Here is a 10,706-nt window from a genome sequence, read left to right as displayed (position 1 = left end):
CCCACATTAGGGAAAAGAAGGCCTTCTTTGGAGGAAGGTATGCCAGGTACATCTCACCTGTCCAAAACCCTTTTGCCCATTATACTTAGTTTGGACTGAGGGAAATATTTTAGGTTTCCCCCCTCTCAGGCCTCTGGACTCTTTCTGTCCAAGCCATTAGGATAGAAAAGAGAAACCAGTTTTAAAGTGAAGCCCACAGACCATCCCGTTCTTCACCAACCCAGCCACTTAGTTCAGCCAAACCATTGAGTCTCAGGAGGCAGCAATGCAGACAGGATTAAGCGAGGCCTATACGTACAATCACTCAGGTAATGAGATCGTAGGCTTATGCCCTTTGAAAACAGAAAACACATGTTAATTTATGTAACATAACCCACATACAAGTCTCTAAATCTGTAGGACTGTCTTATCGGAAAGACATCCAGTTGCAAGGCATTTGACATTCTTCTTGCCTGTAAGTTAAACATCTTTGATAATGCCACAGACATAGTTTAACTTTCAAATGAGAACAAATTTTAAATGAAAAGAAACTTTAAAGACGGTTAGTTGCACTACTTTATAGTCTACCACTGGGCATTGTGATCTTCTTTGAATCGTGATTTTTCTCCCTAAGATTACCCTCCTTGTCATTAAAGGGACTGCATTAAGTTCATTTTTAATTTATCCTGTTCATTTGCATAAACACAACAAGAGCAGCAAATGATCACTTATGATCTTTAGTTCTGCTTTGCTGGAACTTACGCAAGGAACATTTAGGGTGACCTTCAGTCTGCCCTTCAGGGCACAGAAGCTGAGCCACATACCTGGCATTCAGCCTTGCCTGTAAACACCTGTCTTTTCCAGGTCCTCCTGGTTTTCCATTGTGCCTTAAGGTCCCTTCTAGCCATCTTTCAGGAAAACAACCTTCATTCCTTCCCTGGAAAGATTGCTATGGACCACTCATCCATCCAAGGTACCAGGCCTTTTATCTCATGGACTTTTATTACCTTTGAAAGTCAGTCCCAGTTGCTCAGGGCTTTTTGGTAACAACCAAAGCCCAAGCATGTCTCCTTTAGGCATGACATTCCATTCAAAGTCTTAGTTAAAAAAAAAAAAAAAAAAAAAAAAAAAAAAACCTCTATTAACAACTGGTCTTATTAGTTTTATGCAAAGAAAGTTAGGTCATTACTTACTTCTTTAGAATGCCAAATTCTGGAGGGATCAGATAGGGAGAAAAATATACAGTGTGAAGGAAAACCCTTGTCCTAATATTCACTGAACTTGCATTTCTATTCTTTATATTTTTATTTTTTCCCCACACTAAAAATTTTTCTGTTTGTTTGTTTTTCCATTACAGTTGCCTCACTTTTTCCCCCCTCTTGCTTCTCTGCACCCTGTCCCTCCCTTCTCCCACATTCAGTCCCCACCCAGTTGTCCATGCCCATGGGTCATTTATACATGTTCTTTGACTAGACCCTTCCCCTTCTTACCACTTCTCTCCCTCCCATCTCCCCCTTTGTTACTGTTAGTTTATTCCTTGTTTACATACCTCTGGTTCAATTTTGCTCATTTGTTTGTGTTGTTCATTAGTTTCCTGTAACAGGTGATAGCATAAGGTAATTTTCTTTTGTTGCCTGGCTTATTTCGCTAAGCATAATTCTCTCTAGTTCCAACCATGTTGTTGCAAATGGTAGAAGTTCCTTCTTTCTTTCAGTACTTATTCATTGTCATTTTCCCCCTTTGTACTCGTGTTCTTCTCTGTCTCTCTCTGTTTCTTTATCTTCTTAAAGCAGACCCTTTAGCATCTCTTGCAATGCTGGTTTGGTGGAGATGTATTCTTTTAGCCTTCTTTTGTCTTGGAAACTCCTTATTTCACCTTCCATTTTGAATGAGAGCTTTGTTGGGTAGAGTATTCTTGGTTGTAGGCCTTTGTTTTTCATTACTTGGAATATATTTTGCCATTCCCTTCTGGCTTGTAGTGTTTCTGCTGAGAAATCTGATGATAGCCTTATTGGAGCTCCCTTGTATGTTATTAGTTGTTTCTCTCTTGCTGCTTTTAGGATTCTATCTTTGTCTTTGAATGTTGACATTTTAATTATGATGTGTCTTGAAGTGGGCCTGTTGGGGTTCATCTTCATTGGGACCCTCTGTGCTTCCTGGACTTGCATGATTCTTTCTCTCCTCATGTTAGGGAAGTTTTCTGTCATCAGTTTTTCAAAGAGGTTTTCTATCCCTTGCTCTTCTTCTTCTCCTTCTGGAATTCCTATGATACAGATATTATTACATTTCATGTTGTCCTGCAGCTGTCTTAGAGCCTCTTCAGTCTTGTTCAGTCTTTTTTCGTTTTGTTGCACTGTCTGTGAGTTTTTGTCTACATTGTCCTCCAGCTCGCTGATCCGATCTTCTGCTTCCTCTAGCCTGTTTTTAATTCCTTCTATTGTGTTCTTCAATTCAGAGCTCGTATTCTTCACTTCCTCCTGGATCTTATTGATAGCTTCCATGTCCTTTTTGATGCTGGTATAATTCTCAGTAAGTTCCTTATAGTTCTTCTGGAGTTCACTGTAGTTTTTCTGGAGTTCTTTGTAGTTTCCACTGAGCTCATTGAGCTTCTCCATAATCCATGCTTTCAATTCCATATCTGATAGTTTGCTCCCCTCTATTTCATTTAGCACTCTTTCTGGGGACTCTACCTTTCCTTTCGATGGGGGGTTGTTTCTCTGTCTCCCCATTTTTGTGACTCCTATTGTTTGTTGGTGCTTCTTAGAATGATCTGCACTTCCTGGATCTGCCCCTGGTGGCGTCAGATCCTGTACCAGTCTGGGCCTAGGCAGCCTGTTGGAGACTTCCAGGGATCTACTGCCTTTGTCTGGCTTCTTAGTTGTTAATCTATTCAATCTGTGATTAGCCGTCAGGCTTAAGGACCGTGGGTGTGGCAGCTTAATTCCTGTAGGCAGGGCCTTTGCTTCCCCTCAGGCTGACGCCACTTGGCCGAGAAAGGTCTGCCTGCAGTGTGGGGATGAGTCAGCACTGGGACCCGGCCGGCCGCTTCCCAGCTCTCCCCTCAAAGCCACCACACCAAACTCTCCCCAAGCATCTCCAGTCCTCTCTGCCTTCCCTCTGCTTGTGCCCAGGGTAAGTGGGGGCAGAATATTTTCATATGTGATCCGCTTAAGAGCTCTTTTTCTCCAGCTGTTTCTCTCCAGCTAGCAGAAACCCTGTGGCTTTTCGCTTTTCTCAGCTGGATACTATTTTACTTTCCACTCTGTTGCTGTAGGCTGGGAAGCTCAGTTGGGGGTTTAGACCCTGCCCTTCTCAGGGTGAATCCCCGGCTGCTGAGCTGTTTCTCAGCCCCTTCAGCTGCCACCCGTGGGAGCCCAGCCAGCCCTTCCACGTCTCCGCACTCCCTACCGGTCACGTTGTGATGTAGCGGCCTTTTCTGTCTCTCCGTGGTTATAAGACTTCTCTCCAGCTGGTGTTCGGTTGGTTATTCCAGATGATTTCTCCAAAATTGCGTTGTAAATCCAGACTAGTTCTGGGAGGAGGTTAGTGTAGCTTCCACTTACTCCTCCGCCTTCTTGTTTCTCCCAAAAAATTTTTTAAAAATTTTAAATAGTTTCTCTTTCTCTCCTACTCTATTTCTTCCTTCCCCTTATAGTTAACTATTTTTTAAACTTTGTCTTTTTATTGATTTTTAAAATATAAGCACAAATGTACACATATATGCATACAATACATCCATGCACACATGTGTTAGTCTATATTCTTGTATTAATATTTTGGAAATTATTCCTTGGTAAAATATAGAGACTTTAAAAAATCCTTTTATATAGCTACATAATAATCCATTGCATAAATACATTATAATTTGTTCAGTCATTCCTTATTGGTGAATATTTAAATTGTTGGCAGTGTTTTGCCAATATGAATGCCGCTTCTATAAATAGCTTTGTTCAGAAGCACTTTTCTATTTTTGACTGGTGTAATTTTGGCATAAACTCCTAAAAATGGGAACCTATGTAAATTTTCTAGTTCCTATTTTGAAATATATTTTAAAACTCAAGCTCAGAATTCAAAACATAATTGTTATTGTTTTGTTTTGAATAAAGGTTTTAGGGTAATTTTGAATTAGTGGATTTAAAATTTGTTTATGGAGCAGAGCAATGAGAATCATGATTTTCCTAGTGGAACAATATACTATTTCTCCCTAAAGAAGTAATAAATTTAAATCCATCAAAGAAACTAGGAGCAATTTTAAAGGCAATAACCATGACAATATTATATGCATGCAATATAAAATCACCACCATGAGCATAAAAGTCCCAGTTAAAAAAAATAAAGATGTTAATTAGACTTCATCAGCTGTTTCTGAGTTTTCATTCAGTTTCATTAGGCCATAGTTTATCCTGTTTTCTGTTACAGTAAACTATCTGACTTTGTGTATAAAGTGATTAAACATTAATGGTTTTAACTACAATTTCTGAGAAGTGAGTGATTTAATAGCGGTACGTTGAATGTGTCATGATTTCTATATATTTACTCTAACCAAAAAGATGCTTTTCCAGTAAAAGAGGCTTTAAAACTTCAATATCCATCACTGTAATACCAAGAGTACTGATCTTATGGAGCAAATTTCTCTACCAGGTAGAGTACATCTAACAATTGAGCAAATACTGACAAGATTACCAAATATACCATACCATATGGCACATAATAATTTGAAACAAAAATAGATAATTTGGATCAAATACAAGAGGATCAATGTTGAAATAAAGTTGTTTCCTTGGTCACTTCGATTAAATTCTAGCAACACTTATTTAATAAAAAAGAACTAGAGAAATTTCTGTATTTATTTATGTCATTTTTTTTTTACTCTATTGTATAGTTCAGAGGCTGACAAACTTTGTGTAAAAGGTCAGACAGCAGATATTTAGACTGTGCGCAAAAAGACAAAATCAAATATGTTATGTAGGCACTTATATAATGAAAGAGAAGATAAATTTCCAGTTTTTATTAATGAAATTTAAAAGATAATAATAGAGCACAATTTGGCTTTGGTAATTTAGATCAACTAGTGAGAACGGAATCTTATTCAAAGGATAACATTTTGTTTAATTAGGCTTCAAGGTTAGTGTTCTCCATCACCAAATTTGTTGGAAATGTTCATTAGTAAAAACTAGTTTAACTTGTGAGCCACACAGAATTAAGTAGCTGGCCAGTTTTAGTCCACAGGTCATAGTGGACTGACCTCTGGCATAGAAAATTTCTATTATTGTGTGAGTTCAGTCAGTTCAGCAATCCTTCTGCTTTCTTCACAAACCCATATTAAAGAATTCCCTCTAGAATACAAACTCTATAAGGTAGGGACTCATTTGTTTATTCATTGACGTATTCCAAGCACCTGGCACATTGGAGGCCCTCCATAAATAGTTCTTTTATGAAGCAATGAATAAAATATTTTCTGCTATTTTATGTATAGACATTTGGGCTAGGTGAAACCTAATTCTTAAAATCAAGATTTTGGAATCTTACTTTACTTACTCCTGGTCATTCTAGTGGTTTGGCCCACAAATAATCATGACTGCTAGTGACTGGTCTACTCAAGTGAGAATATGTTCAATGTCTAAAGAAAACTTAAGAGAAGGACATCTTAATATGGGGGTAACTCAATGCTATTTTTCCCCTGACAATTAACAAATGACCATTTGGTTTTGATGACATAACATTGGTAATTCATAGAAAATTAATTTAAAGATTATTATGCTAAGATATAAGCCACAAAGTACTATTAAATTCACAAATTTAGCTTTGACGTACAAGCTTTTTATTATAATTATTCCCATATCTTGTTTCTCATATTTTATCACTTGAAAAGAGGAGACTTACACTTGCTTCCTGACAAACATAATGTTTATAGTTACAGGATATTTCAAATATTTTTCTAATTCAATCTACTTTAAATGTTAGGACATGGAGAAAGCAAAAGTAGGTGATTTGCCTGTGTATCTCATGTAAGTTGGTAGCAAAGCTACTGTAGACCAATTCTTGGTTCTCAATTCAACTATATTGCCATGGAATGTGAGTTATAAAGAAACAGTAAATTAGTTACCAAGTTTAAAATTTAGAAGCTTAGACAAGGATTTAGCAAAGCCCTTGCTTTCATGACTAATACAATCAGTAGAAAGATAATATATAATTATTTCAGCAAATACTAACAAAAATTTTACATTTGAACCAGTAATATAATAATAGTCTGTTTTACATTCAATACACCAATAGTCAGAAATTAATTTTTATGAACCACTTGGTTGAGAGCAGGGTGCAGATGATAATTTCAAAAGAACAGACTGGGCACAGTTTGGGAACCAACTTGATTATAGAGGCAATAAGGCTATCCAAATATTTGTTCCTTCTTCCATCTGTCTCCCTAAGGCAGCACATTGCAACTGACAGGGAGGGGGCCAAGTTCACATACCCAGGGCCACATTTTTTATTTAGTTATAGCTATTGCTATCATACTAAGGATATATTCATACTAATCTGATATAATTATGACACATTGGAAATGAATGCTGTTTTAACTGCGCAGTGTTGTAGAGTTTATAAGATGTTTTACACATGCCTGAATTAAACCTCATAACAACTACATAAAGTGGGCAAGTCTGCAGATGGATTGCATGAACAGCTTAAATTCATCCTTCCATGCATCCATGCCCCCGTGCCAAGCGACTTTGCGGTTTTCCTCTCTAATGAGGTTGAGTCTATTCCGTAGCACTTTATTTCTGTAGTCACAGCTATGACTTCCTTTGGCAATAACATCTTAATGGATGTGATAAATGCAGAATCTTCAGAAGGTGCTTACACATTTCCATTTTCTTTCTTACTCTGTCATGGCCGTCACACATGGAAGCTAGTCTACTGGAACCAGAGTCAGCAAACTTCTCCTGTGAAAGACCAAATAGCACATCTTTTAGGTTTTGTGGGCCTTGTGGTCTCTACTGAAATTATTCAACTACTTAATTCTGCCATCGTGACACAAAAGTAACCCCATAAGATATGGAAATGAATAACCACAATTGTATTCCAATAAGATGTTATTTATAAAAACAGCCATGGGCTGGATTTGGTTGATGTGCCACAGGTTCTTGACACATGTACTAAAGAATGAAATGCATAGAGTTGAGTTGCCTCAGTTATACTAGTTGAGGTCATTTGGAATCAGCCGAACCCCAGCCACTTCCCAGCTGTGTCAGACAGCAAAACGCGTCCAGCAGCACTGCTTGGCCAACCTGTAACTTTCAGCAGACGCATGAACAAACCCAGCTTACATCAGCTCAACCTTGCAGAATCCTTCGCAAAGCCACTGAGTTGTGGGTGATTGCTCCACAGAATTATTGTGGCAAAAGATTATTAATACAGTAGGTGAAGTATCAATTTTCATTTTAGAATAAAGGATGCAGCTGAAGGAGGTTAAATACCTTGGTCATTCTCTCAGCCATAAGGTGTCAGTTAAAAATCCAAGTCCAGTATTCTACTATACAAAACTGTTTAAGCCCTTTATTTTCCTCTTTGTTTTAGGTGGGTTTGTTTATATAGAGATATGGGTAGAGATAATTTAGGCTATTAGATGAAGAATTTGGTACAGCTACATCTACCTCTCCAGTGAGTCCCCTCTTAGCTTTTAGCTTTTAAAAATCATGTCACCCTGGCTTAAAGTCTGGATTATTTTCTTTAAATTGCTGACACAGATCTCCTTGTGGTGTACCATAGTCTATATTGTCCTGATTCATATTTTCCAAAACTCTAGTAAAAGGAAATAACTTAAATGGCCCACTCTTGCACACAGTTCCTCTCTCTGCATTTTACTGCTTCCATTTCATGCAGGGCTGTCAGGGTTTTCTGAATTAAATGTGACTTAGAGCCTGCGCTCACTGACTGAGGAGGCTCATAGGTCCTATAGCTCATCCACAATCTTGTACTTGAGCTGTCAAGTATGAGAGATTGGTGCCAAATTCAACCCAACACAGCCCCTTCCCAGCAGTCTGCCTTCAACAACTCCTCCTTGTCAAATCCAACGGTTTACATAGGATATATAGTGAATAAAATACTCTGAAAGATACAAATATAGAGGTGTTTCTTCCGCTGATAGCAGGAACACCTATCAGCTTCCCACAGGGCTGACATTTCAGGCTGGCAGGAAAGAGATGATCATAGGATTTTTGCACTGCTGTTTCTAAATGGATTGTAGAGACTCCCAAGGTAAATTACCTCACTGCTCACCATTTGCCTCCAAGGAGAGTCAGTGTGATGCAACTATGCAACTCAAACACTTTTTGGGGGGATTATTGAAGAAGAAGCCTCAGGTGTTTTGTAGAACCCATGGAGAATTCCCTAGGCTTGAGTATCTCTCTGCATTACAGTTTAATGTTTGGGGCACCAGAAACTCCATGCTCTCCTCACTGCCTGGAGAAATATCTGGCTTTGGAATAACTGAATGTCAGAGTGGAAGGGTAGCTGTTAGTAGTACTTAGGGTGTTTCTTGAGGTTCTCCTAATAACTAGGAACCAGAGGTTGTATAATGACTTTGATAGCTGACCTCCCAGCTGAACATAACATAGACATGCCCAGGTACTAGCAGCCAGGTTAATAAAACCCAGGAGATGATAGACTCTTTGTGTTTTCATGTGTTGAAAGGAAGAATGCTTCATTCAGAGGAGAGAGTACCTAGAAAGGAAAGAGAGAAAAAGAATTTAAAGTTAAGCATTGACTGTGTCTGTCCAAAGTGCAGACAATGGTGGGGGGTTCATGTCATTGTGGTCTTGCCAGTTCCATTTGCAAGGCTCTTCCTAGTGTGGCGATGAATGCAGGTGCAATAGACAATGGATTAGGAGTACTTTAGTCCCATTCATGAGACCACCTCTATCTTGATATGGATGTGTCAGATCATCGTAGTCTTACATCATTTAATATTTGGCTCACCTGTCTTTGGTTTAAACCCATACCTTCCAAGAATTTTCTTTTTTCCCCACACAAGCCTATGGACATGTACACTGAGTCATGGAGTAACTTGGGTTCCCTTCACAGGGCTCTTTCAGCAGGGATCCCTCAGAGAAAATCAACATAGCCTTTCTCACCATGATTTAGCTTCCGAGGAAGCTTGACCACAGGGACAGGATGGACTCATCCTGAAATTCAGACCACCAGACCGGGGAAGTTGCAAGACCGAGTTTCAATGAATTCCTCACCATTTTTGTTTATATCCCAGTCTCATTTATGTTTTGGTTCTTATGAGTCTACCCTTCAGGACCTAATTACACTTACACCCTGAAAGAGTAAGTCTCTGAGGCTTCAAAACAGAGGGACTCATCCATTTGTCATTCATTAGATAACTTTTTTTAAACTATAGAGCCTCTTGAGATACAAGAAATTTTCATGTCCCACCAACATCCTCCAACTCACCCAAGCCAAATCAGTATATTTTATACAGATGTCCTCACCTGCTAAGAAGATTCTATTTTAATAAGAAAAATATAATATAGCTAAGTCCTAAATAAAATAGTATATGTATGTGTGCATGTGTGTGTGTGTGTATATATATATTTACATGTGTGTATAGACCATAGCTTTAGAGATTTTGAGGTTTTGATAAAACCTGCACCACTCTCCCCTCCAGCCCCATTTGAGACACTGCGCCCTCCCCCCAGAACTCACATCACTTCGTTAGATGATACCTCTATAAGAACTACAGATCAATTTCTTCTCATTTTTGAGGAAGGATTTTGACTTACTTATGATAGAGCTGGTTTAAGGTAGATTAGGACAGGCTAAGGCACTAGTAATGGAAGATGGTAAAGTTTGAAAAAGCAATGTGTTAACCTAAGTACTAAGTATCCATAATGATGGTGGTGGCACTGTGTGTATGTGTGTGTGCAGTGTATCTCTGTGTACATGACTGAGAATACATATACAAAAATAAATATAACATAATCCTTTCTTTCAACACATTCCAATTAAGTAGCGGAAACATGAACATACCCATCATACCTCATAGGTAACAGTTCATGTAAACCATGCACTCTCTCCTCCCTGCCTGTCCCATCACAGGTTAAGGTTACTTAGTGCACAGACTTCACTCCAATGCCCACTGCAGCAGGTGATCAGGTGGGAACCTCTTGGTGAGGGAGAGACTCAACCAGGAAACATTCTTCCCCTTTGTCCACCTTCTTCTAGTAAAAAATTTACTAATAAATTCCCCAACATTTAGTTTCTCTTATGAGTGCAAATACAGTCAGAAACCATTTAAAAACTGTCTTTATAACTATTATTCAAACTTGGAAATTGAAATGGATGTGATCTCTACACTTTTAAAGTTTTTCCTTCTACGTGTTCTGTACATGTACATAGTTCTTACACCTAAGAATATAATATTTATAAGCCTTTTTCTGATAGTCATCTAGTAATGGATATTAAACACTAGTAGCTGAATTGATAACCATTACCATAACCACAATACACTTTGCTAGTACTCTGAGAAACATTAGCAGGGAAGTAGAAATTTTAAAAGAACAATGGGTGAAGGCAATGATTAAACAACTATCTCACATGAAGTGAGTAAACACTCAGGCATCTGAATCTTTTTGATTGCTTGATTACTCAAATAATTTACACATGGAGAACACTTTATTGTTTAAAAAGTACTTTTCATATGCTTCACACACATAGATCATTTG

The sequence above is a fragment of the Furipterus horrens genome, unplaced genomic scaffold (genome assembly GCF_987537825.1).
Source record: "Furipterus horrens unplaced genomic scaffold, mFurHor1.1.pri manual_scaffold_4, whole genome shotgun sequence".
In the NCBI taxonomy this organism is placed as follows: Eukaryota; Metazoa; Chordata; class Mammalia; order Chiroptera; family Furipteridae; genus Furipterus; species Furipterus horrens.
The sequence above is the reverse complement of the archived record's forward strand: the minus strand, read 5'-3'. Positions refer to the sequence as shown.